Below are 25482 nucleotides of genomic sequence, written 5' to 3' on the forward strand. Positions count from 1 at the left end.
CACCCAGTCTCTGAGCTCACGATAACACAGCACCCAGTCTCTGAGCTCACGACAACACAGCACCCAGTCTCTGAGCTCACGACAACACAGCACCCAGTCTCTGAGCTCACTGTCACACAGCACCCAGTCTCTGAGCTCACTGTAACACAGCACCCAGTCTCAGCTCACTGTCACACAACACCCAGTCTCTGAGCTCACGATAACACAGCACCCAGTCTCTGAGCTCACGATAACACAGCACCCAGTCTCTGAGCTCACGACAACACAGCACCCAGTCTCTGAGCTCACGACAACATAGCACCCAGTCTCTGCGCTCACTGTCACACAGCACCCAGTCTCTGAGCTCACTGTGACACAGCACCCAATCTCTGAACTCACGATAACGCAGCACCCAGTCTCTGATCTCACGATAACACAGCACCCAGTCTCTGAGCTCACTATAACACAGCACCCAGTCTCTGAGCTCACTATAACACAGCACCCAGTCTCTGAGCTAACTGTAACACAGCACCCAGTCTCTGAGCTAATTGTAACACAGCACCCAGTCTCTGAGCTCACTATAACACAGCACCCGTCTCTGAGCTAACTGTAACACAGCACCCAGTCTCTGAGCTAATTGTAACGCAGTACCCACTCTCTGAGCTCACTTCAAAACAGCACCCAGTCTCTGAGCTCACTGAAACACAGCACCCTGTCTCTGAGCTCACTGTAACACAGCACCCAGTCTCCGAGTTTTACACAGCACCCAGTCTCTGAGCTCACGAAAACGCATCACCCAGTCTCTGAGCTCACTGTAACACAGCACCTAGTCTCTGAGCTCACTGCAACACAGCACCCAGTCTCCGAGTTTTACACAGCACCCAGTCTCTGAGCTCACGATAACATACACCCAGTCTCTGAACTCACTGTAACACAGCACCCAGTCTCAGCTCACTGTAACACAGCACCCAGTCTCTGAGCTCACTATCACACAGCACACAGTCTCTGAGCTCACTATAATACAGCGCCCTGTCTCTGAGCTCACTGTAACACAGCACCCAGTCTCTGAGCTCAGTGTAACACAGCACCCAGTTTCTGACCTCACTGTAACACAGCACCCAGTTTCTCAGCTCACTGAAACACAGCACCCAGTCTCTCAGCTCACTATAACACAGCACCCAGTCTCTGAGCTCACGACAACACAGCACCCAGTCTCTGAGCTCGCGACAACACAGCTCCTAGCCTCTGACCTCACGACAACACAGCACCCAGCCTCTGAGCTCACTGTAACACAGCACCAGTCTCTGAGCTCATTGCAACACAGCACCCAGTCCCTGAGATCACTGTAACAGAGCACTCAGTCTCTGAGCTCACTGTCACACAGCACCCAGTCTCTGAGCTCACTGTGACACAGCAGCCAATCTCTGAGCTCACGATAACACCGCACCCAGTCGCTGAGCTCACAGTCACAAAGCACCCAGTCTCTGTGCTCACTGTAACACAGCACCCAGTCTCTGAGCTCACTATAACATAGCACCCAGTCTCTGAGCTCACTGTAACACAGCACCCAGTCTCTGAGCTCACTATCACACAGCACACAGTCTCTGAGCTCACTATAATACAGCGCCCTGTCTCTGAGCTCACTGTAACACAGCACCCAGTCTCTGAGCTCAGTGTAACACAGCACCCAGTCTCTGAGCTCACTCAACACAGCACCCAGTATCTGAGCTCACTGTAACACAGAACCCAGTTTCTGAGCTCACTGTAAAACAGCACCCAGTTTCTCAGCTCACTGAAACACAGCACCCAGTCTCTCAGCTCACTATAACACAGCACCCAGTCTCTGAGCTAACTGTAACACAGCACCCAATCTCTGAGCTCACGATAACACAGCAACCAGTCTCCGAGATCACTGTAACACAGCACCCAGTCTCTGTGCTCACTGTAACACAGCACCCAGTCTCTGAGCTAACTGGAACACAGCACCCAGTCTCTGAGCTCACTGTAACACAGCACCCAGTCTCTGAGCTCACTGTAACACAGCACGCAGTCTCTGAGCTCACGTTAACACAGCACCCAGTCTCTGAGCTCACGACAACACAGCACCCAGTCTCTGAGCTCGCGACAACACAGCTCCGAGCCTCTGACCTCACGACAACACAGCACCCAGCCTCTGAGCTCACTGTAACACAGCACCCAGTCCCTGAGCTCATTGCAACACAGCACCCAGTCCCTGAGATCACTGTAACAGAGCACTCAGTCTCTGAGCTCACTGTCACACAGCACCCAGTCTCTGAGCTCACTGTGACACAGCAGCCAATCTCTGAGCTCACGATAACACAGCACCCAGTCTCTGATCTCACGATGACACAGCACCCAGTCTCTGAGCTCACTGTAACACAGCATCCAGTCTCTGAGCTCACTGTAACGCAGCACCCACTCTCTGAGCTCGCTGAAGCACAGCACCCAGTCTCTGAGCTCACGACAACACAGCACCCAGCCTCTGAGCTCACTGTAACACAGCACCCAGTCCCTGAGCTCATTGCAACACAGCACCCAGTCCATGAGATCACTGTAACAGAGCACTCAGTCTCTGAGCTCACTGTCACACAGCACCCAGTCTCTGAGCTAACTGTGACACAGCAGCCAATCTCTGAGCTCACGTTAACACAGCACCCAGTCTCTGATCTCACGATGACACAGCACCCAGTCTCTGAGCTAACTGTAACACAGCACCCAGTCTCTGAGCTCACTATAACGCAGCACCCAGTCTCCGAACTCACGATAACACAGCACCCAGTCTCTGAGCTCACGACAACACAGCACCCAGTCTCTGAGCTCACGACAACACAGCACCCAGTCTCTGAGCTCACTGTAACACAGCATCCGGTCTCTGAGCTCACTATAATGCAGCACCCAGTCTCTGAGCTCATTGTAACACAGCATCCAGTCTCTGAGCTCACTGCAACACAGCACCCAGTTTCTGAGCTCACTATAACATAGCACCCAGTCTCTGAGCTCACGATGACACAGCAACCAATCTCTGAGCTCACAATAACACAGCACCCAGTCTCTGAGCTCACTATAACACAGCACCCAGTCTCTGAGCTCACTGTAACACAGCACCCAGTCTCCGAGTTTTACACAGCACCCAGTCTCTGAGCTCCCGATAACATAGCACCCAGTCTCTGAGCTCACTGTAACACAGCAGCCAGTCTCTGAGCTCACTGCAACACAGCACCCAGTCTCTGAGCTCACAATAACACAGCACCCAGTCTCTGAGCTCACTATAACACAGCAGCCAGTCTCTGAGCTCACTGTAACACAGCACCCAGTCTCCGAGTTTTACACAGCACCCAGTCTCTGAGCTCACGACAACACAGCACCCAGTCTCTGAGCTCACGACAACACAGCACCCAGCCTCTGAGCTCACTGTAACACAGCTCCCAGTCTCTGAGCTCATTGCAACACAGCACCCAGTCTCTGAGCTCACTGTAACACAGCACTCAGTCTCTGAGCTCAGGATAACACAGCACCCAGTCTCTGAGCTCACTGTAACACAGCAACCAGTCTCTGAGCTCACTATCACACAGCACCCAGTCTCTGAGCTCACTATCACACAGCACACAGTCTATGAGCTCACTATAACACAGCATCCAGTCTCTGAGCTCACTGGAACACAGCACCCAGTCTCTGAGCTCACTGTAACACAGCACCCAGTCTCTGAGCTCACTGTAACACAGCACCCATTCTCTGAGCTCACTGTAACACAGCACCCAGTCTCTGAGCTCACTGTAACACAACACCCAGTCTCTGAGCTCACTGTCACACAGCACCCAGTCTCTGAGCTCACTGCAACACAGCAACTGGTCTCTGAGCTCACTATCACACAGCACCCAGTCTCTGAGCTCACTATCACACAGCACACAGTCTATGAGCTCACTATAACACAGCATCCAGTCTCTGAGCTCACTGGAACACAGCACCCAGTCTCTGAGCTCACTGTAACACAGCACCCAGTCTCTGAGCTCACTGTAACACAGCACCCAGTCTCTGAGCTCACTGCAACACAGCACCCAGTCTCTGAGCTCACCAGAACACAGCACCCAGTCTCTGAGCTTACTGCAACACAACACCCAGTCTCTGAGCTCACTGTAACACAGCACCCAGTCTCCGAGCTCACTGTAACACAGCACCCAGCCTCTGAGCTCACTGTAACACAGCACCCAGCCTCTGAGCTCACTATTACACAGTCTATGAGCTCACAACAACACAGCACCCAGTCTCTGAGCTCACTGCAACACAGCACCCAGTCTCTGAGCTCACTGCAACACAGCACCCAATCTCTGAGCTCACTATAACACAGCACCCAGTCTCTGAGCTCACTCGAACACAGCACCCAGTCTCTGAGCTCACTCGAACACAGCACCCAGTCTCCGAGCTCACAAAAAAACAGCACACAGTCTCTGAGCTCACTACAACACAGCAGGCAGTCTCTGAGCTCACTGTAACACAGCACCCAGTCTCTGAGCTCGCTGTAACACAGCACCCAGTCTCTGAGCTCACGATAACACAACACCCAGCCTCTGATCTCACTATTACACAGTCTATGAGCTCACAATAACACAGACTCCAGTCTCTGAGCTCACTGTGACACAGCACCCAGTCTCTGAGCTCACTGCAACACAGCACCCAGTCTCTGAGCTCACTGTAACACAACACCCAGTCTCTGAGCTCACTGTAACACAGCACCCAGCCTCTGAGCTCACTATTACACAGTCTATGAGCTCATTATAACACAGCACCCAGTCTCTGAGCTCACTGCAACACAGCACCCAGTCTCTGAGCTCACTGTAACACAGCACCCAATCTCTGAGCTCACTATGACACAGCACCCAGTCTCTGAGCTCACTAGAACACAGCACCCAGTCTCTGAGCTCACTCGAACACAGCACCCAGTCTCTGAGCTCACTGTAACACAGCACCCAGTCTCCGAGCTCACAAAAAAACAGCACACAGTCTCTGAGCTCACTATAACACAGCAGCCAGTCTCTGAGCTCACTATTACACAGTCTATGAGCTCACGATAACACAGACTCCAGTCTCTGAGCTCACTGTGACACAGCACCCAGTCTCTGAGCTGTCACACAGCACCCAGTCTCTGAGCTCACTGTAACACAGCACCCAGTCTCTGTGCTCACTGCAACACAGCACCCAGTCTCTGAGCTCACCAGAACACAGCACCCAGTCTCTGAGCTCGCTGTAAAACACAGCACCCAGTCTCTGAGCTCATGATAACACAACACCCAGCCTCTGAGCTCACTGTAACACAGCACCCAGCCTCTGAGCTCACTGTAACACAGCGCCCAGCCTCTGAGCTCACTATTACACAGCACCCAGTCTCTGAGCTCACTAGAACACAGCACCCAGTCTCTGAGCTCACTCGAACACAGCACCCAGTCTCTGAGCTCACTGTAACACAGCACCCAGCCTCTGAGCTCACTATTACACAGTCTATGAGCTCACTATAACACAGTCTCTGAGCTCACTATAACACAGTCTCTGAGCTCACTGTAAAACAGCACCCAGTCTCTGAGCTCGCTGTAACACAGCACCCAGTCTCTGAGCTCGCTGTAACACAGCACCCAGTCTCTGAGCTAACGATAACACAACACCCAGCCTCTGAGCTCACTGCAACACAGCACCCAGCCTCTGAGCTCACTGCAACACAGCACCCAGTCTCTGAGCTCACTGCAACACAGCACCCAGTCTCTGAGCTCACTGTAACACAGCACCCAATCTCTGAGCTCACTATAACACAGCACCCAGTCTCTGAGCTCACTAGAACAAAGCACCCAGTCTCTGAGCTCACTCGAACACAGCACCCAGTCTCTGAGCTCACTGTAACACAGCACCCAGCCTCTGAGCTCACTATTACACAGTCTATGAGCTCACTATAACACAGCACCCAGTCTTTGAGCTCACTGCAACACAGCACCCAGTCTCTGAGCTAACGATAACACAACACCCAGCCTCTGAGCTCACTGTAACACAGCACCCAGCCTCTGAGCTCACTGCAACACAGCACCCAGTCTCTGAGCTCGCTGTAACACAGCACCCAGTCTCTGAGCTCACTAGAACACAGCACCCAGTCTCTGAGCTCACTAGAACACAGCACCCAGTCTCTGAGCTCACTCGGACACAGCACCCAGTCTCTGAGCTCACGAGAACATAGCACCCAGTCTCTGAGCTCACTGTAACACAGCACCCAGTCTCTGAGCTCACTATAACACAGCAAGCCAGTCTCTGAGCTCACTAGAACACAGCACCCAGCCTCTGAGCTCACTATTACACAGTCTATGAGCTCACTCGAACACAGCACCCAGTCACTGAGCTCACTGAAACACAGCACCCAGTCTCTGAGCTCAATGTAACACAGCACCCAGTCTCTCAGCTCACTGTAACACAGCATACAGTCTCTGAGCTCATCTTAACATCGCACCCAGTCTCTGAACTCACTGTAACACAGGAGCCAGTTTCTGAGCTCACTGTAACACAGCATACAGTCTCTGAGCTCAACTTAACATCGCACCCAGTCTCTGAACTCACTGTAACACAGCACCCAGTCTCTGAACTCACGATAACACAGCACACAGTGTCAGAGCTCACTGTAACACAGCACCCAGTCTCTGAGCTCACTGTCACACAGCACCCAGTCTCTGAGCTCACTGTAACACAGCACCCAGTCTCTGAGCTCACTGTAACACAGCACCCAGTCTCTGAGCTCACTGTAACACAGCACCCAGTCTCTGAGCTCACTGTAACACAGCACCGAGCCTCTGAGCTCACTATTACACAGTCTATGAGCTCACTATAACACAGCACCCACTCTCTGAGCTCACTGCAACACAGCACCCAGTCTCTGAGCTCACTGTAACACAGCACCCAATCTCTGAGCTCACGAAAACACAGCACCTAGTCTCTGAGCTCACTAGAACACAGCACCCAGTCTCTGAGCTCACTCGAACAGAGCACCCAGTCTCCGAGCTCACAAAAAAACAGCACACAGTCTCTGAGCTCACTATAACACAGCAGGCAGTCTCTGAGCTCGCTGTAACACAGCACCCACTCTCTGAGCTCGCTGTAACACAGCACCCAGTCTCTGAGCTCACGATAACACAACGCCCAGCCTCTGAGCTCACTATTACACAGTCTATGAGCTCACAATAACACAGACTCCAGTCTCTGAGCTCACTGTGACACAGCACCCAGTCTCTGAGCTCACGATAACACAACACCCAGCCTCTGAGCTCACTGTAACACAGCACCCAGCCTCTGAGCTCACTGTAACACAGCACCCAGCCTCTGAGCTCACTATTACACAGTCTATGAGCTCATTATAACACAGCACCCAGTCTCTGACCTCACTGCAACACAGCACCCAGTCTCTGAGCTCACTGTAACACAGCACCCAATCTCTGAGCTCACTATAACACAGCATCCAGTCTCTGAGCTCACTAGAACACAGCACCCAGTCTCTGAGCTCACTCGAACACAGCACCCAGTCTCTGAGCTCACTGTAACACAGCACCCAGTCTCCGAGCTCACAAAAAAACAGCACACAGTCTCTGATCTCACTGTAACACACCATCCAGTCTCTGAGCTCACTATTACACAGTCTATGAGCTCACGATAACAAAACACCCGGCCTCTGAGCTCACTGTAACACAGCACCCAGCCTTTGAGCTCACTGTAACACAGCGCCCAGCCTCTGAGCTCACTATTACACAGTCTATGAGCTCACTATAACACAGCACCCAGTCTCTGAGCTCACTGCAACACAGCACCCAGTCTCTGAGCTCACTGTAACACAGCACCCAATCTCTGAGCTCACTATAACACAGCACCCAGTCTCTGAGCTCACTCGAACACAGCACCCAGTCTCTGAGCTCACTGTGACACAGCACCCAATCTCTGAGCTCACTGTAACATAGCACCCAATCTCTGAGCTCACTGTAACACAGCACCCAGTCTCTGAGTATAACACAGCACCCAGTCTCTGAGCTCACTGTAACACAGCACCCAGTCTCTGAGCTCACTGGAACACAGCACCCAGTCTCTGAGCTCACTGCAACACAGCACCCAGTCTCTGAGCTCACCAGAACACAGCACCCAGTCTCTGAGCTCGCTGTAACACAGCACCCAGTCTCTGAGCTCACGATAACACAACACCCAGCCTCTGAGCTCACTGTAACACAGCACCCAGCCTCTGAGCTCACTGTAACACAGCACCCAGCCTCTGAGCTCAATGTAACACAGCACCCAGTCTCTAAGCTCACTGTAACACAGCATACAGTCTCTGAGCGAGCGATAACACAACACCCAGCCTCTGAGCTCACTGTAACACAGCACCCAGTCTCTGAGCTCACTGTCACACAGCATCCAGTCTCTGAGCTCACTAGAACACAGCACCCAGTCTCTGAGCTCACTAGAACACAGCACCCAGTATCTGAGCTCACTCGAACACAGCACCCAGTCTCTGAGCTCACTAGAACATAGCACCCAGTCTCTGAGCTCACTGTAACACAGCACCCAGTCTCTGAGCTCACTATAACACAGCACCCAGTCTCTGAGCTCAGGGTAACACAGCACCCAGTCTCTGAGCTCACTAGAACACAGCACCCAGTCTCTGAGCTCACTAGAACACAGCACCCAGTCTCTGAGCTCACTCGAACACAGCACCCAGTCTCTGAGCTCACTAGAACATAGCACCCAGTCTCTGAGCTCACTGTAACACAGCACCCAGTCTCTGAGCTCGCTGCAACACAGCAGCCAGTCTCTGAGCTCAGGATAACACAGCACCCAGCCTCTGAGCTCACGATAACACAACACCCAGCCTCTGATCTCACTGTAACACACCATCCAGTCTCTGAGCTCACTATTACACAGTCTATGAGCTCACTATAACATCGCACCCAGTCTCTGAACTCACTGTAACACAGCAGCCAGTTTCTGAGCTCGCTGTAACACAGCACCCAGTCTCTGAGCTCAAGATAACACAGCACCCAGCCTCTGAGCTGACTATCACACAGCACACAGTGTCAGAGCTCACTGTAACACAGCACCCAGTCTCTGAGCTCACTGTCACACAGCACCCAGTCTCTGAGCTCACTGTAACACAGCACCCAGCCTGTGAGCTCACTGCAACACAGCACCCAGTCTCTGAGCTCACTGAAACACAGCACCCAGTCTCTGAGCTCAATGTAACACAGCACCCACTCTCTAAGCTCACTGTAACACAGCATACAGTCTCTGAGCTCAACTTAACATCGCACCCAGTCTCTGAACTCACTGTAACACAGCACCCAGTCTCTGAACTCACGTTAACACAGCACACAGTGTCAGAGCTCACTGTAACACAGCACCCAGTCTCTGAGCTCACTGTCACACAGCACCCAGTCTCCGAGCTCACTGTCACACAGCACCCAGTCTCTGAGCTCACTGTAACACAGCACCCAGTCTCTGAGCTCACTGTAACACAGCACCCAGTCTCTGAGCTCACTGTAACACAGCACCCAGTCTCTGAGCTCACTGTAACACAGCACCCAGTCTCTGACCTCACTGTAACACAGCACCCAGTCTCTGAGCTCACTATAACACAGCACCCAGTCTCTGAGCTCACTGTAACACAGCACCCAGTCTCTGAGCTCACTGTAACACAGCACCCAGTCTCTGACCTCACTGTAACACAGCACCCAGTCTCTGAGCTCACTATAACACAGCACCCAGTCTCTGAGCTCACGACAACACAGCACCCTGTAACACAGCACCCAATCTCTGAGCTCACGACAACACAGCACCCAGTCTCTGAGCTCATTGTAACAGAGCACCCAGTCTCTGAGCTCACTATCACACAGCACCCAGTCTCTGAGCTCACTAGAACACAGCACACAGTATATGAGCTCACTATAACACATCATCCAGTCTCTGAGCTCACTGTCACACAGCACCCAGTCTCTGAGCTCAATGTAACACAGCACACACTCTCTGAGCTCACTGTTACACAGCACCCAGTCTCTGAGCTCACTAGAACACAGCAGCCAGTCTCTGAGCTCAGGATAACACAGCACCCAGTCTCTGAGCTCACTATAGCACAGCACCTAGTCTCTGAGCTCACGATAACACAGCACCCAGTCTCTGAGCTCACGATAACACAGCACCCAGTCTCTGATCTCACGATAACACAGCACCCAGTCTCTGAGCTCACTATAACGCAGCACCCAGTTTCTGAGCTCACTATAACGCAGCACCCAGTCTCTGAGCTCACTGTAACACAGCACCTAGTCTCTGAGCTCACTGTAACACAGCACCCAGTCTCTGAGCTCATTGTAACACAGCACCCAGTCTCTGAGCTCACTGCAACACAGCACCCAGTCTCTGAGCTCAGTGCAACACAGCACCCAGTCTCTGAGCTCAATGTAACACAGCACCCACTCTCTAAGCTCACTGTAACACAGCATACAGTCTCTGAGCTCAACTTAACATCGCACCCAGTCTCTGAACTCACTGTAACACAGCACCCAGTATCAGAGCTCACTGTAACACAGCACCCAGTCTCTGAGCTCACTGTCACACAGCACCCAGTCTCTGAGCTCACTGTCACACAGCATCCAGTCTCTGAGCTCACTGTAACACAGCACCCAGTCTCTGAGCTCACTGTAACACAGCACCCAGTCTCTGAGCTCACTGTAACACAGCACCCAGTCTCTGAGCTCACTGTAATGCAGCACCCAGTCTCTGACCTCACTGTAACACAGCACCCAGTCTCTGAGCTCACTATAACACAGCACCCAGTCTCTGAGCTCACGATAACACAGCACCCAGTCTCTGAGCTCATTGTAACAGAGCACCCAGTCTCTGAGCTCACTGTCACACAGCACCCAGTCTCTGATCTCAATGTAACACAGCACCCACTCTCTGAGCTCACTGTAACACAGCACCCAGTCTCTGAGCTCAATGTAACACAGCACCCACTCTCTGAGCTCACTGTAACACCGCAACCTGTCTCTGAGCTCACTAGAACACAGCACCCAGTCTCTGAGCTCACTAGAACACAGCACCCAGTCTCTGAGCTCACTATAACACAGCAGCCAGTCTCTGAGCTCAGGATAACACAGCACCCAGTCTCTGAGCTCACTATAGCACAGCACCTAGTCTCTGAGCTCACGATAACACAGCACCCAGTCTCTGAGCTCACGATAACACAGCACCCAGTCTCTGAGCTCACGATGACACAGCACCCAGTCTCTGAGCTCACTATAACGCAGCACCCAGTTTCTGAGCTCACTATAACGCAGCACCCAGTCTCTGAGCTCACTGTAACACAGCACCTAGTCTCTGAGCTCACTGTAACACAGCACCCAGTCTCTGAGCTCATTGTAACACAGCACCCAGTCTCTGAGCTCACTGCAACACAGCACCCAGTCTCTGAGCTCAGTGCAACACAGCACCCAGTCTCTGAGCTCACTGTAACACAGCACCCAGTCTCTGAGCTCACTGTAACACAGCACCCAGTCTCTGAGCTCACTGTAACGCAGCACCCAGTCTCTGAGCTCACTGTAACACAGCACCCAGTCTCTGAGCTCACTGCAACACAGCACCCAGTCTCTGAGCTCACTGTGACACAGCACCCAATCTCTGAGCTCACTGTGACACAGCACCCAATCTCTGAGCTCACTGTAACATAACACCCAATCTCTGAGCTCACTGTAACACAGCACCCCGTCTCTGAGCTCACTGTAACACAGCACCCAGTCTCTGAACTCACTGTAACGCAGCACCCAGTCTCTGAGCTCACTGCAACGCAGCACCCAGTCTCTGAGCTCACTGTAACACAGCACCCAGTCTCTGAGCTCACTGTAACACAGCACCCAGTCTCTGAGCTCACTGTGACACAGCACCCAGTTTCTGAGCTCATTATAAGACATCACTCAGTCTTTGAGCACACAGTAACATAGCACCCAGTCTCTGAGCTCACTGTAACACAGCATCCAGTCTCTGAGCTCACTGTAACACAGCACCCTGTCTCTGAGCTCACTATAACATAGCACCCAGTCTCTGAGCTCACTGTAACACAGCATCCAGTCTGAGCTCACTGCAACACAGCACCCAGTCTCTGAGCTCAGTGCAACACAGCACCCAGTCTCTGAGCTCACTGTAACACAGCACCGAGTCTCTGAGCTCACTGTAACACAGCACCCAGTCTCTGAGTTCACTGTAACACAGCATCCAGTCTCTGAGCTCACTGTAACACAGCACCCTGTCTCTGAGCTCACTATAACATAGCACCCAGTCTCTGAGCTCACTGTAACACAGCATCCAGTCTGAGCTCACTGCAACACAGCACCCAGTCTCTGAGCTCACTGTGACACAGCACCCAATCTCTGAGCTCACTGTGACACAGCACCCAATCTCTGAGCTCACTGTAACATAGCACCCAATCTCTGAGCTCACTGTAACACAGCACCCTGTCTCTGAGCTCACTGTAACACAGCACCCAGTCTCTGAACTCATTGTAACACAGCACCCAGTCTCTGAGCTCACTGCAACGCAGCACCCAGTCTCTGAGCTCACTGTAACACAGCACCCAGTCTCTGAGCTCACTGTAACACAGCACCCAGTCTCTGAGTATAACACAGCACCCAGTCTCTGAGCTCACTGTAACACAGCACCCAGTCTCTGAGCTCACTGTAACACAGCACCCAGTCTCTGAGCTCACTGTGACACAGCACCCAGTCTCTGAGCTCACTATCACACAGCACCCAGTCTCTGAGCTCACTGTAACACAGCACCCAGTCTCTGAGCTCACTGCAACACAGCACCCAGTCTCTGAGCTCACCAGAACACAGCACCCAGTCTCTGAGCTCGCTGTAACACAGCACCCAGTCTCTGAGCTCACGATAACACAACACCCAGCCTCTGAGCTCACTGTAACACAGCACCCAGCCTCTGAGCTCACTGTAACACAGCGCCCAGCCTCTGAGCTCACTATTACACAGTCTATGAGCTCACTATAACACAGCACCCAGTTTCTGAGCTCACTATAACGCAGCACCCAGTCTCTGAGCTCACTGTAACACAGCACCTAGTCTCTGAGCTCACTGTAACACAGCACCCAGTCTCTGAGCTCACTATAACACAGCAGCCAGTCTCTGAGCTCAGGATAACACAGCACCCAGTCTCTGAGCTCACTATAGCACAGCACCTAGTCTCTGAGCTCACGATAACACAGCACCCAGTCTCTGAGCTCACTATAGCACAGCACCTAGTCTCTGAGCTCACGATAACACAGCACCCAGTCTCTGAGCTCACGATACACAGCACCCAGTCTCTGATCTCACGATAACACAGCACCCAGTCTCTGAGCTCACTATAACGCAGCACCCAGTTTCTGAGCTCACTATAACGCAGCACCCAGTCTCTGAGCTCACTGTAACACAGCACCTAGTCTCTGAGCTCACTGTAACACAGCACCCAGTCTCTGAGCTCATTGTAACACAGCACCCAGTCTCTGAGCTCACTGCAACACAGCACCCAGTCTCTGAGCTCAGTGCAACACAGCACCCAGTCTCTGAGCTCAATGTAACACAGCACCCACTCTCTAAGCTCACTGTAACACAGCATACAGTCTCTGAGCTCAACTTAACATCGCACCCAGTCTCTGAACTCACTGTAACACAGCACCCAGTATCAGAGCTCACTGTAACACAGCACCCAGTCTCTGAGCTCACTGTCACACAGCACCCAGTCTCTGAGCTCACTGTCACACAGCATCCAGTCTCTGAGCTCACTGTAACACAGCACCCAGTCTCTGAGCTCACTGTAACACAGCACCCAGTCTCTGAGCTCACTGTAACACAGCACCCAGTCTCTGAGCTCACTGTAATACAGCACCCAGTCTCTGACCTCACTGTAACACAGCACCCAGTCTCTGAGCTCACTATAACACAGCACCCAGTCTCTGAGCTCACGATAACACAGCACCCTGTAACACAGCACCCAATCTCTGAGCTCACGATAACACAGCACCCAGTCTCTGAGCTCATTGTAACAGAGCACCCAGTCTCTGAGCTCACTGTCACACAGCACCCAGTCTCTGATCTCAATGTAACACAGCACCCACTCTCTGAGCTCACTGTAACACAGCACCCAGTCTCTGAGCTCAATGTAACACAGCACCCACTCTCTGAGCTCACTGTAACACCGCAACCAGTCTCTGAGCTCACTAGAACACAGCACCCAGTCTCTGAGCTCACTAGAACACAGCACCCAGTCTCTGAGCTCACTATAACACAGCAGCCAGTCTCTGAGCTCAGGATAACACAGCACCCAGTCTCTGAGCTCACTATAGCACAGCACCTAGTCTCTGAGCTCACGATAACACAGCACCCAGTCTCTGAGCTCACGATAACACAGCACCCAGTCTCTGAGCTCACGATGACACAGCACCCAGTCTCTGAGCTCACGAAAACGCAGCACCCAGTTTCTGAGCTCACTATAACGCAGCACCCAGTCTCTGAGCTCACTGTAACACAGCACCTAGTCTCTGAGCTCACTGTAACACAGCACCCAGTCTCTGAGCTCATTGTAACACAGCACCCAGTCTCTGAGCTCACTGCAACACAGCACCCAGTCTCTGAGCTCAGTGCAACACAGCACCCAGTCTCTGAGCTCACTGTAACACAGCACCCAGTCTCTGAGCTCACTGTAACACAGCACCCAGTCTCTGAGCTCACTGTAACGCAGCACCCAGTCTCTGAGCTCACTGTAACGCAGCACCCAGTCTCTGAGCTCACTGTAACACAGCACCCAGTCTCTGAGCTCAGTGCAACACAGCACCCAGTCTCTGAGCTCACTGTAACACAGCACCCAGTCTCTGAGCTCACTGTAACACAGCACCCAGTCTCTGAGCTCATTGTAACACAGCACCCCGTCTCTGAGCTCACTGTAACACAGCACCCAGTCTCTGAACTCACTGTAACACAGCACCAAGTCTCTGAGCTCACTGCAACGCAGCACCCAGTCTCTGAGCTCACTGTAACACAGCACCCAGTCTCTGAGCTCACTGTAACACAGCACCCAGTCTCTGAGCTCACTGTAACACAGCACCCAGTCTCTGAGCACACAGTAACACAGCACCGAGTTTCTGAGCTCACTATAACACAGCACCCAGTCTCTGAGCTCACTGTGACACAGCACCCAGTTTCTGAGCTCATTATAAGACATCACTCAGTCTTTGAGCACACAGTAACATAGCACCCAGTCTCTGAGCTCACTGTAACACAGCATCCAGTCTCTGAGCTCACTGTAACACAGCACCCTGTCTCTGAGCTCACTATAACATAGCACCCAGTCTCTGAGCTCACTGTAACACAGCATCCAGTCTGAGCTCACTGCAACACAGCACCCAGTCTCTGAGCTCAGTGCAACACAGCACCCAGTCTCTGAGCTCACTGTAACACAGCACCGAGTCTCTGAGCTCACTGTAACACAGCACCCAGTCTCTGAGCTCACGATAACACAGCACCCAGTCTCTGAGCTCACGATAACACAGCACCCAGTCTCTGAGCTCACGATGACACAGCACCCAGTCTCTGAGCTCACGAAAACGCAGCACCCAGTTTCTGAGCTCACTATAACGCAGCACCCAGTCTCTGAGCTCACTGTAACACAGCACCTAGTCTCTGAGCTCACTGTAACACAGCACCCAGTCTCTGAGCTCATTGTAACACAGCACCCAGTCTCTGAGCTCACTGCAACACAGCACCCAGTCTCTGAGCTCAGTGCAACACAGCACCCAGTCTCTGAGCTCACTGTAACACAGCACCGAGTCTCTGAGCTCACTGTAACACAGCACCCAGTCTCTGAGCTCACTGTAACGCAGCACCCAGTCTCTGAGCTCACTGTAACGCAGCACCCAGTCTCTGAGCTCACTGTAACACAGCACCCAGTCTCTGAGCTCAGTGCAACACAGCACCCAGTCTCTGAGCTCACTGTAACACAGCACCCAGTCTCTGAGCTCACTGTAACACAGCACCCAGTCTCTGAGCTCATTGTAACACAGCACCCCGTCTCTGAGCTCACTGTAACACAGCACCCAGTCTCTGAACTCACTGTAACACAGCACCAAGTCTCTGAGCTCACTGCAACGCAGCACCCAGTCTCTGAGCTCACTGTAACACAGCACCCAGTCTCTGAGCTCACTGTAACACAGCACCCAGTCTCTGAGCTCACTGTAACACAGCACCCAGTCTCTGAGCACACAGTAACACAGCACCCAGTTTCTGAGCTCATTATAAGACATCACTCAGTCTTTGAGCACACAGTAACATAGCACCCAGTCTCTGAGCTCACTGTAACACAGCATCCAGTCTCTGAGCTCACTGTAACACAGCACCCTGTCTCTGAGCTCACTATAACATAGCACCCAGTCTCTGAGCTCACTGTAACACAGCATCCAGTCTGAGCTCACTGCAACACAGCACCCAGTCTCTGAGCTCAGTGCAACACAGCACCCAGTCTCTGAGCTCACTGTAACACAGCACCGAGTCTCTGAGCTCACTGTAACACAGCACCCAGTCTCTGAGTTCACTGTAACACAGCATCCAGTCTCTGAGCTCACTGTAACACAGCACCCTGTCTCTGAGCTCACTATAACATAGCACCCAGTCTCTGAGCTCACTGTAACACAGCATCCAGTCTGAGCTCACTGCAACACAGCACCCAGTCTCTGAACTCAGTGCAACACAGCACCCAGTCTCTGAGCTCACTATAACACAGCAGCCAGTCTCTGAGCTCAGGATAACACAACACCCAGTCTCTGAGCTCGCTGCAACACAGCAGCCAGTCTCTGAGCTCAGGATAACACAGCACCCAGCCTCTGAGCTCAGGATAACACAACACCCAGCCTCTGATCTCACTGTAACACACCATCCAGTCTCTGAGCTCACTATTACACAGTCTATGAGCTCACAATAACACAGCATCCAGTCTCTGAGCTCACTGAAACACAGCACCCAGTCTCTGAGCTCAATGTAACACAGCAGCCAGTTTCTGAGCTCGCTGTAACACAGCACCCAGTCTCTGAGCACACTATAACACAGCACCCAGTCTCTGAACTCACGATAACACAGCACTCAGTCTCTGAACTCACGATAACACAGCACACAGTGTCAGAGCTCACTGTAACACAGCACCCAGTCTCTGAGCTCACTGTCACACAGCACCCAGTCTCTGAGCTCACTGTAACACAGCACCCAGCCTGTGAGCTCACTGCAACACAGCACCCAGTCTCTGAGCTCACTGAATCACAGCACCCAGTCTCTGAGCTCAAAGTAACACAGCACCCACTCTCTCAGCTCACTGTAACACAGCATACAGTCTCTGAGCTCAACTTAACATCGCACCCAGTCTCTGAGCTCACTGTAACACAGCACCCAGTCTCTGAGCTCACTGTAACGCAGCACCCAGTCTCTGAGCTCACTGTAACACAGCACCCAGTCTCTGAGCTCACTGTAACACAGCACCCAGTCTCTGAGCTCACTGTGACACAGCACCCAATCTCTGAGCTCACTGTGACACAGCACCCAATCTCTGAGCTCACTGTAACATAGCACCCAATCTCTGAGCTCACTGTAACACAGCACCCTGTCTCTGAGCTCACTGTAACACAGCACCCAGTCTCTGAACTCATTGTAACACAGCACCCAGTCTCTGAGCTCACTGCAACGCAGCACCCAGTCTCTGAGCTCACTGTAACACAGCACCCAGTCTCTGAGCTCACTGTAACACAGCACCCAGTCTCTGAGTATAACACAGCACCCAGTCTCTGAGCTCACTGTAACACAGCACTCAGTCTCTGAGCTCACTGTAACACAGCACCCAGTCTCTGAGCTCACTGTGACACAGCACCCAGTCTCTGAGCTCACTATCACACAGCACCCAGTCTCTGAGCTCACTGCAACACAGCACCCAGTCTCTGAGCTCACTGCAACACAGCACCCAGTCTCTGAGCTCGCTGTAACACAGCACCCAGTCTCTGAGCTCGCTGTAACACAGCACCCAGTCTCTGAGCTCACGATAACACAACACCCAGCCTCTGAGCTCACTGTAACACAGCACCCAGCCTCTGAGCTCACTGTAACACAGCGCCCAGCCTCTGAGCTCACTATTACACAGTCTATGAGCTCACTATAACACAGCACCCAGTTTCTGAGCTCACTATAACGCAGCACCCAGTCTCTGAGCTCACTGTAACACAGCACCTAGTCTCTGAGCTCACTGTAACACAGCACCCAGTCTCTGAGCTCATTGTAACACAGCACCCAGTCTCTGAGCTCACTGCAACACAGCACCCAGTCTCTGAGCTCAGTGCAACACAGCACCCAGTCTCTGAGCTCACTGTAACACAGCACCCAGTCTCTGAGCTCACTGTAACACAGCACCCAGTCTCTGAGCTCACTGTAACGCAGCACCCAGTCTCTGAGCTCACTGTAACGCAGCACCCAGTCTCTGAGCTCACTGTAACACAGCACCCAGTCTCTGAGCTCAGTGCAACACAGCACCCAGTCTCTGAGCTCACTGTAACACAGCACCCAGTCTCTGAGCTCACTGTAACACAGCACCCAGTCTCTGAGCTCATTGTAACACAGCACCCCGTCTCTGAGCTCACTGTAACACAGCACCCAGTCTCTGAACTCACTGTAACACAGCACCAAGTCTCTGAGCTCACTGCAACGCAGCACCCAGTCTCTGAGCTCACTGTAACACAGCACCCAGTCTCTGAGCTCACTGTAACACAGCACCCAGTCTCTGAGCTCACTGTAACACAGCACCCAGTCTCTGAGCACACAGTAACACAGCACCGAGTTTCTGAGCTCACTATAACACAGCACCCAGTCTCTGAGCTCACTGTGACACAGCACCCAGTTTCTGAGCTCATTATAAGACATCACTCAGTCTTTGAGCACACAGTAACATAGCACCCAGTCTCTGAGCTCACTGTAACACAGCATCCAGTCTCTGAGCTCACTGTAACACAGCACCCTGTCTCTGAGCTCACTATAACATAGCACCCAGTCTCTGAGCTCACTGTAACACAGCATCCAGTCTGAGCTCACTGCAACACAGCACCCAGTCTCTGAGCTCAGTGCAACACAGCACCCAGTCTCTGAGCTCACTGTAACACAGCACCGAGTCTCTGAGCTCACTGTAACACAGCACCCAGTCTCTGAGCTCACGATAACACAGCACCCAGTCTCTGAGCTCACGATAACACAGCACCCAGTCTCTGAGCTCACGATGACACAGCACCCAGTCTCTGAGCTCACGAAAACGCAGCACCCAGTTTCTGAGCTCACTATAACGCAGCACCCAGTCTCTGAGCTCACTGTAACACAGCACCTAGTCTCTGAGCTCACTGTAACACAGCACCCAGTCTCTGAGCTCATTGTAACACAGCACCCAGTCTCTGAGCTCACTGCAACACAGCACCCAGTCTCTGAGCTCAGTGCAACACAGCACCCAGTCTCTGAGCTCACTGTAACACAGCACCCAGTCTCTGAGCTCACTGTAACACAGCACCCAGTCTCTGAGCTCACTGTAACGCAGCACCCAGTCTCTGAGCTCACTGTAACGCAGCACCCAGTCTCTGAGCTCACTGTAACACAGCACCCAGTCTCTGAGCTCAGTGCAACACAGCACCCAGTCTCTGAGCTCACTGTAACACAGCACCCAGTCTCTGAGCTCACTGTAACACAGCACCCAGTCTCTGAGCTCATTGTAACACAGCACCCCGTCTCTGAGCTCACTGTAACACAGCACCCAGTCTCTGAACTCACTGTAACACAGCACCAAGTCTCTGAGCTCACTGCAACGCAGCACCCAGTCTCTGAGCTCACTGTAACACAGCACCCAGTCTCTGAGCTCACTGTAACACAGCACCCAGTCTCTGAGCTCACTGTAACACAGCACCCAGTCTCTGAGCACACAGTAACACAGCACCCAGTTTCTGAGCTCATTATAAGACATCACTCAGTCTTTGAGCACACAGTAACATAGCACCCAGTCTCTGAGCTCACTGTAACACAGCATCCAGTCTCTGAGCTCACTGTAACACAGCACCCTGTCTCTGAGCTCACTATAACATAGCACCCAGTCTCTGAGCTCACTGTAACACAGCATCCAGTCTGAGCTCACTGCAACACAGCACCCAGTCTCTGAGCTCAGTGCAACACAGCACCCAGTCTCTGAGCTCACTGTAACACAGCACCGAGTCTCTGAGCTCACTGTAACACAGCACCCAGTCTCTGAGTTCACTGTAACACAGCATCCAGTCTCTGAGCTCACTGTAACACAGCACCCTGTCTCTGAGCTCACTATAACATAGCACCCAGTCTCTGAGCTCACTGTAACACAGCATCCAGTCTGAGCTCACTGCAACACAGCACCCAGTCTCTGAACTCAGTGCAACACAGCACCCAGTCTCTGAGCTCACTATAACACAGCAGCCAGTCTCTGAGCTCAGGATAACACAACACCCAGTCTCTGAGCTCGCTGCAACACAGCAGCCAGTCTCTGAGCTCAGGATAACACAGCACCCAGCCTCTGAGCTCAGGATAACACAACACCCAGCCTCTGATCTCACTGTAACACACCATCCAGTCTCTGAGCTCACTATTACACAGTCTATGAGCTCACAATAACACAGCATCCAGTCTCTGAGCTCACTGAAACACAGCACCCAGTCTCTGAGCTCAATGTAACACAGCAGCCAGTTTCTGAGCTCGCTGTAACACAGCACCCAGTCTCTGAGCACACTATAACACAGCACCCAGTCTCTGAACTCACGATAACACAGCACTCAGTCTCTGAACTCACGATAACACAGCACACAGTGTCAGAGCTCACTGTAACACAGCACCCAGTCTCTGAGCTCACTGTCACACAGCACCCAGTCTCTGAGCTCACTGTAACACAGCACCCAGCCTGTGAGCTCACTGCAACACAGCACCCAGTCTCTGAGCTCACTGAATCACAGCACCCAGTCTCTGAGCTCAAAGTAACACAGCACCCACTCTCTCAGCTCACTGTAACACAGCATACAGTCTCTGAGCTCAACTTAACATCGCACCCAGTCTCTGAGCTCACTGTAACACAGCACCCAGTCTCTGAGCTCACTGTAACGCAGCACCCAGTCTCTGAGCTCACTGTAACACAGCACCCAGTCTCTGAGCTCACTGTAACACAGCACCCAGTCTCTGAGCTCACTGTGACACAGCACCCAATCTCTGAGCTCACTGTGACACAGCACCCAATCTCTGAGCTCACTGTAACATAGCACCCAATCTCTGAGCTCACTGTAACACAGCACCCTGTCTCTGAGCTCACTGTAACACAGCACCCAGTCTCTGAACTCATTGTAACACAGCACCCAGTCTCTGAGCTCACTGCAACGCAGCACCCAGTCTCTGAGCTCACTGTAACACAGCACCCAGTCTCTGAGCTCACTGTAACACAGCACCCAGTCTCTGAGTATAACACAGCACCCAGTCTCTGAGCTCACTGTAACACAGCACTCAGTCTCTGAGCTCACTGTAACACAGCACCCAGTCTCTGAGCTCACTGTGACACAGCACCCAGTCTCTGAGCTCACTATCACACAGCACCCAGTCTCTGAGCTCACTGCAACACAGCACCCAGTCTCTGAGCTCACTGCAACACAGCACCCAGTCTCTGAGCTCACCAGAACACAGCACCCAGTCTCTGAGCTCGCTGTAACACAGCACCCAGTCTCTGAGCTCACGATAACACAACACCCAGCCTCTGAGCTCACTGTAACACAGCACCCAGCCTCTGAGCTCACTGTAACACAGCGCCCAGCCTCTGAGCTCACTATTACACAGTCTATGAGCTCACTATAACACAGCACCCAGTTTCTGAGCTCACTATAACGCAGCACCCAGTCTCTGAGCTCACTGTAACACAGCACCTAGTCTCTGAGCTCACTGTAACACAGCACCCAGTCTCTGAGCTCATTGTAACACAGCACCCAGTCTCTGGGCTCACTGCAACACAGCACCCAGTCTCTGAGCTCAGTGCAACACAGCACCCAGTCTCTGAGCTCAATGTAACACAGCACCCACTCTCTAAGCTCACTGTAACACAGCATACAGTCTCTGAGCTCAACTTAACATCGCACCCAGTCTCTGAACTCACTGTAACACAGCACCCAGTATCAGAGCTCACTGTAACACAGCACCCAGTCTCTGAGCTCACTGTCACACAGCACCCAGTCTCTGAGCTCACTGTCACACAGCATCCAGTCTCTGAGCTCACTGTAACACAGCACCCAGTCTCTGAGCTCACTGTAACACAGCACCCAGTCTCTGAGCTCACTGTAACACTGCACCCAGTCTCTGAGCTCACTGTAACACAGCACCCAGTCTCTGAGCTCACTGTAATACAGCACCCAGTCTCTGACCTCACTGTAACACAGCATGCAGTCTCTGAGCTCACTATAACACAGCACCCAGTCTCTGAGCTCACTGCAACACAGCACCCAGCCTCTGAGCTCAATGTAACACAGCACCCAGTCTCTAAGCTCACTGTAACACAGCATACAGTCTCTGAGCTAGCGATAACACAACACCCAGCCTCTGAGCTCACTGTAACACAGCACCCAGCCTCTGAGCTCACTGCAACACAGCACCCAGTCTCTGAGCTCACTGTCACACAGCACCCAGTCTCTGAGCTCACTGTCACACAGCACCCAGTCTCTGAGCTCACTGTCACACAGCACCCAGTCTCTGAGCTCACTGTAACACAGCACCCAGTCTCTGAGCTCACTGTAACACAGCACCCAGTCTCTGAGCTCACTGTAACACAGCACCCAGTCTCTGACCTCACTGTAACACAGCACCCAGTCTCTGAGCTCACTATAACACAGCACCCAGTCTCTGAGCTCACGGTAACACAGCACCCTGTAACACAGCACCCAATCTCTGAGCTCACGATAACACAGCACCCAGTCTCTGAGCTCATTGTAACAGAGCACCCAGTCTCTGAGCTCACTATCACACAGCACCCAGTCTCTGAGCTCACTATCACACAGCACACAGTATATGAGCTCACTATAACACATCATCCAGTCTCTGAGCTCACTGTCACACAGCACCCAGTCTCTGAGCTCAATGTAACACAGCACCCAGTCTCTGAGCTCACTGTAACACAGCACCCAGTCTCTGAGCTCACTAGAACACAGCACCCAGTCTCTGAGCTCACTAGAACACAGCACCCAGTCTCTGAGCTCACTATAACACAGCAGCCAGTCTCTGAGCTCAGGATAACACAGCACCCAGTCTCTGAGCTCACTATAGCACAGCACCTAGTCTCTGAGCTCACGATAACACAGCACCCAGTCTCTGAGCTCACGATAACACAGCACCCAGTCTCTGAGCTCACGATAACACAGCACCAAGTCTCTGAGCTCACTGTAACACAGCACCCAGTCTCTGAGCTCATTGTAACACAGCACCCAGTCTCTGAGCTCACTGCAACACAGCACCCAGTCTCTGAGCTCAGTGCAACACAGCACCCAGTCTCTGAGCTCACTGTAACACAGCATCTAGTCTCTGAGCTCACTGTAACACAGCACCCAGTCTCTGAGCACACAGTAACACAGCACCGAGTTTCTGAGCTCACTATAACACAGCACCCAGTCTCTGAGCTCACTGTGACACAGCACCCAGTTTCTGAGCTCACTATAAGACATCACTCAGTCACTGAGCACACAGTAACATAGCACCCAGTCTCTGAGCTCACTGTAACACAGCATCCAGTCTCTGAGCTCACTGTAACACAGCACCCTGTCTCTGAGCTCACTATAACATAGCACCCAGTCTCTGAGCTCACTGTAACACAGCATCCAGTCTGAGCTCACTGCAACACAGCACCCAGTCTCTGAGCTCACTGTAACACAGCACCGAGTCTCTGAGCTCACTGTAACACAGCACCCAGTCTCTGAGCTCACTGTAACACAGCACCCAGTCTCTGAGCTCACTGTAACGCAGCACCCAGTCTCTGAGCTCACTGTAACGCAGCACCCAGTCTCTGAGCTCACTGTAACACAGCACCCAGTCTCTGAGCTCACTGTGACACAGCACCCAATCTCTGAGCTCACTGTGACACAGCACCCAATCTCTGAGCTCACTGTAACATAGCACCAATGTCTGAGCTCACTGTAACACAGCACCCCGTCTCTGAGCTCACTGTAACACAGCACCCAGTCTCTGAACTCACTGTAACACAGCACCCAGTCTCTGAGCTCACTGCAACGCAGCACCCAGTCTCTGAGCTCACTGTAACACAGCACCCAGTCTCTGAGCTCACTGTAACACAGCACCCAGTCTCTGAGTATAACACAGCACCCAGTCTATGAGCTCACTGTAACATAGCACCCAGTCTCTGAGCTCACTATAACACAGCACCCAGTCTCTGAGCTCACTGTAACACAGCACCCAGTCTCTGAGCTCACTGTAACACAGCACCCAGTCTCTGAGCTCACTGTAACACAGCACCCAGTCTCTGAGCTCACTGTAACACAGCACCCAGTCTCTGAGTATAACACAGCACCCAGTCTCTGAGCTCTTGCTGCAGAACCGGTGACTCTTGAAGTTGGAGAAAATAAATGTGAAAGGGATGACACCAGTGATGAGCAATCCGTGCCGTTACAGGCAGACTGAGTATTGAATATCTGAATACCTTCAACAATCAATGTTCGATCCTGAAGTGAGTCGATGCATTCAGCAAGGATTTCTGCTGTTTGTTCCGTATCCGGAAATATCGATTGAACTGTAAACACAGATGAAACGGGAAATCAGAAGAAACTCATTTGTGTGCGAATGCCCCAGAGCAAGTCCAAAATCTGCTCTGAGCTGCACAAGGTTCCATTGCGTGAGCGAGTGTGTCCCTGGGGGTGAGGGCGTGGGAGCGGGGGAGGGATCGTGTGGAGGGTGCGGGCAGAATGTGGAGGAGGGATAGGGGATGTGTGGCGGGGGGTGAATGTGGAGGAGGGGAGGGGGTGTGTGGAGGGGGGGGAGGGGGTGTGTGGAGGGGGGGAAGGGGTGTGTGGAGGGGGGGAAGGGGTTTGTGGAGGTGGGGGAGGGGGTGTGTGGGGGAGAATGTGGAGGGGGGAGAAGTGTGTGTGGGGGGAGGAGTGTGTGTGGGGGGGATGGGTGTGTGTGGGGTGGGGGAGGGGGAGGGGTGTGTGTGGGGGGAAGGGGTGTGTGGAGGTGGGGGAGGGGGTGTGTGGGGGGAGGGGTGTGTGGAGGGGTATGGAGGGGGTAGGGGTGTGTGGGGGAATGGGGTAGAACGGGCGATGTTCAGAGGGGAAAGTTGGGCAAGACATAGAAACATAGAAAATAGGTGCAGGAGTAGGCCATTCGG

The 25482-nt window shown here is 52.6% G+C and overlaps 1 protein-coding gene across 2 annotated transcripts in view; it reads left to right on the plus strand.

Annotated features, from left to right (window-relative positions):
- LOC139280933 (arf-GAP with dual PH domain-containing protein 1-like) overlaps window positions 1-25482 on the plus strand; it is a 728784-nt gene that overhangs the window by 75975 nt on the left and 627327 nt on the right. The window lies entirely within an intron of this gene.

This window comes from Pristiophorus japonicus, chromosome 15, assembly GCF_044704955.1.
Source record: "Pristiophorus japonicus isolate sPriJap1 chromosome 15, sPriJap1.hap1, whole genome shotgun sequence".
NCBI lineage: Eukaryota > Metazoa > Chordata > Chondrichthyes > Pristiophoridae > Pristiophorus > Pristiophorus japonicus.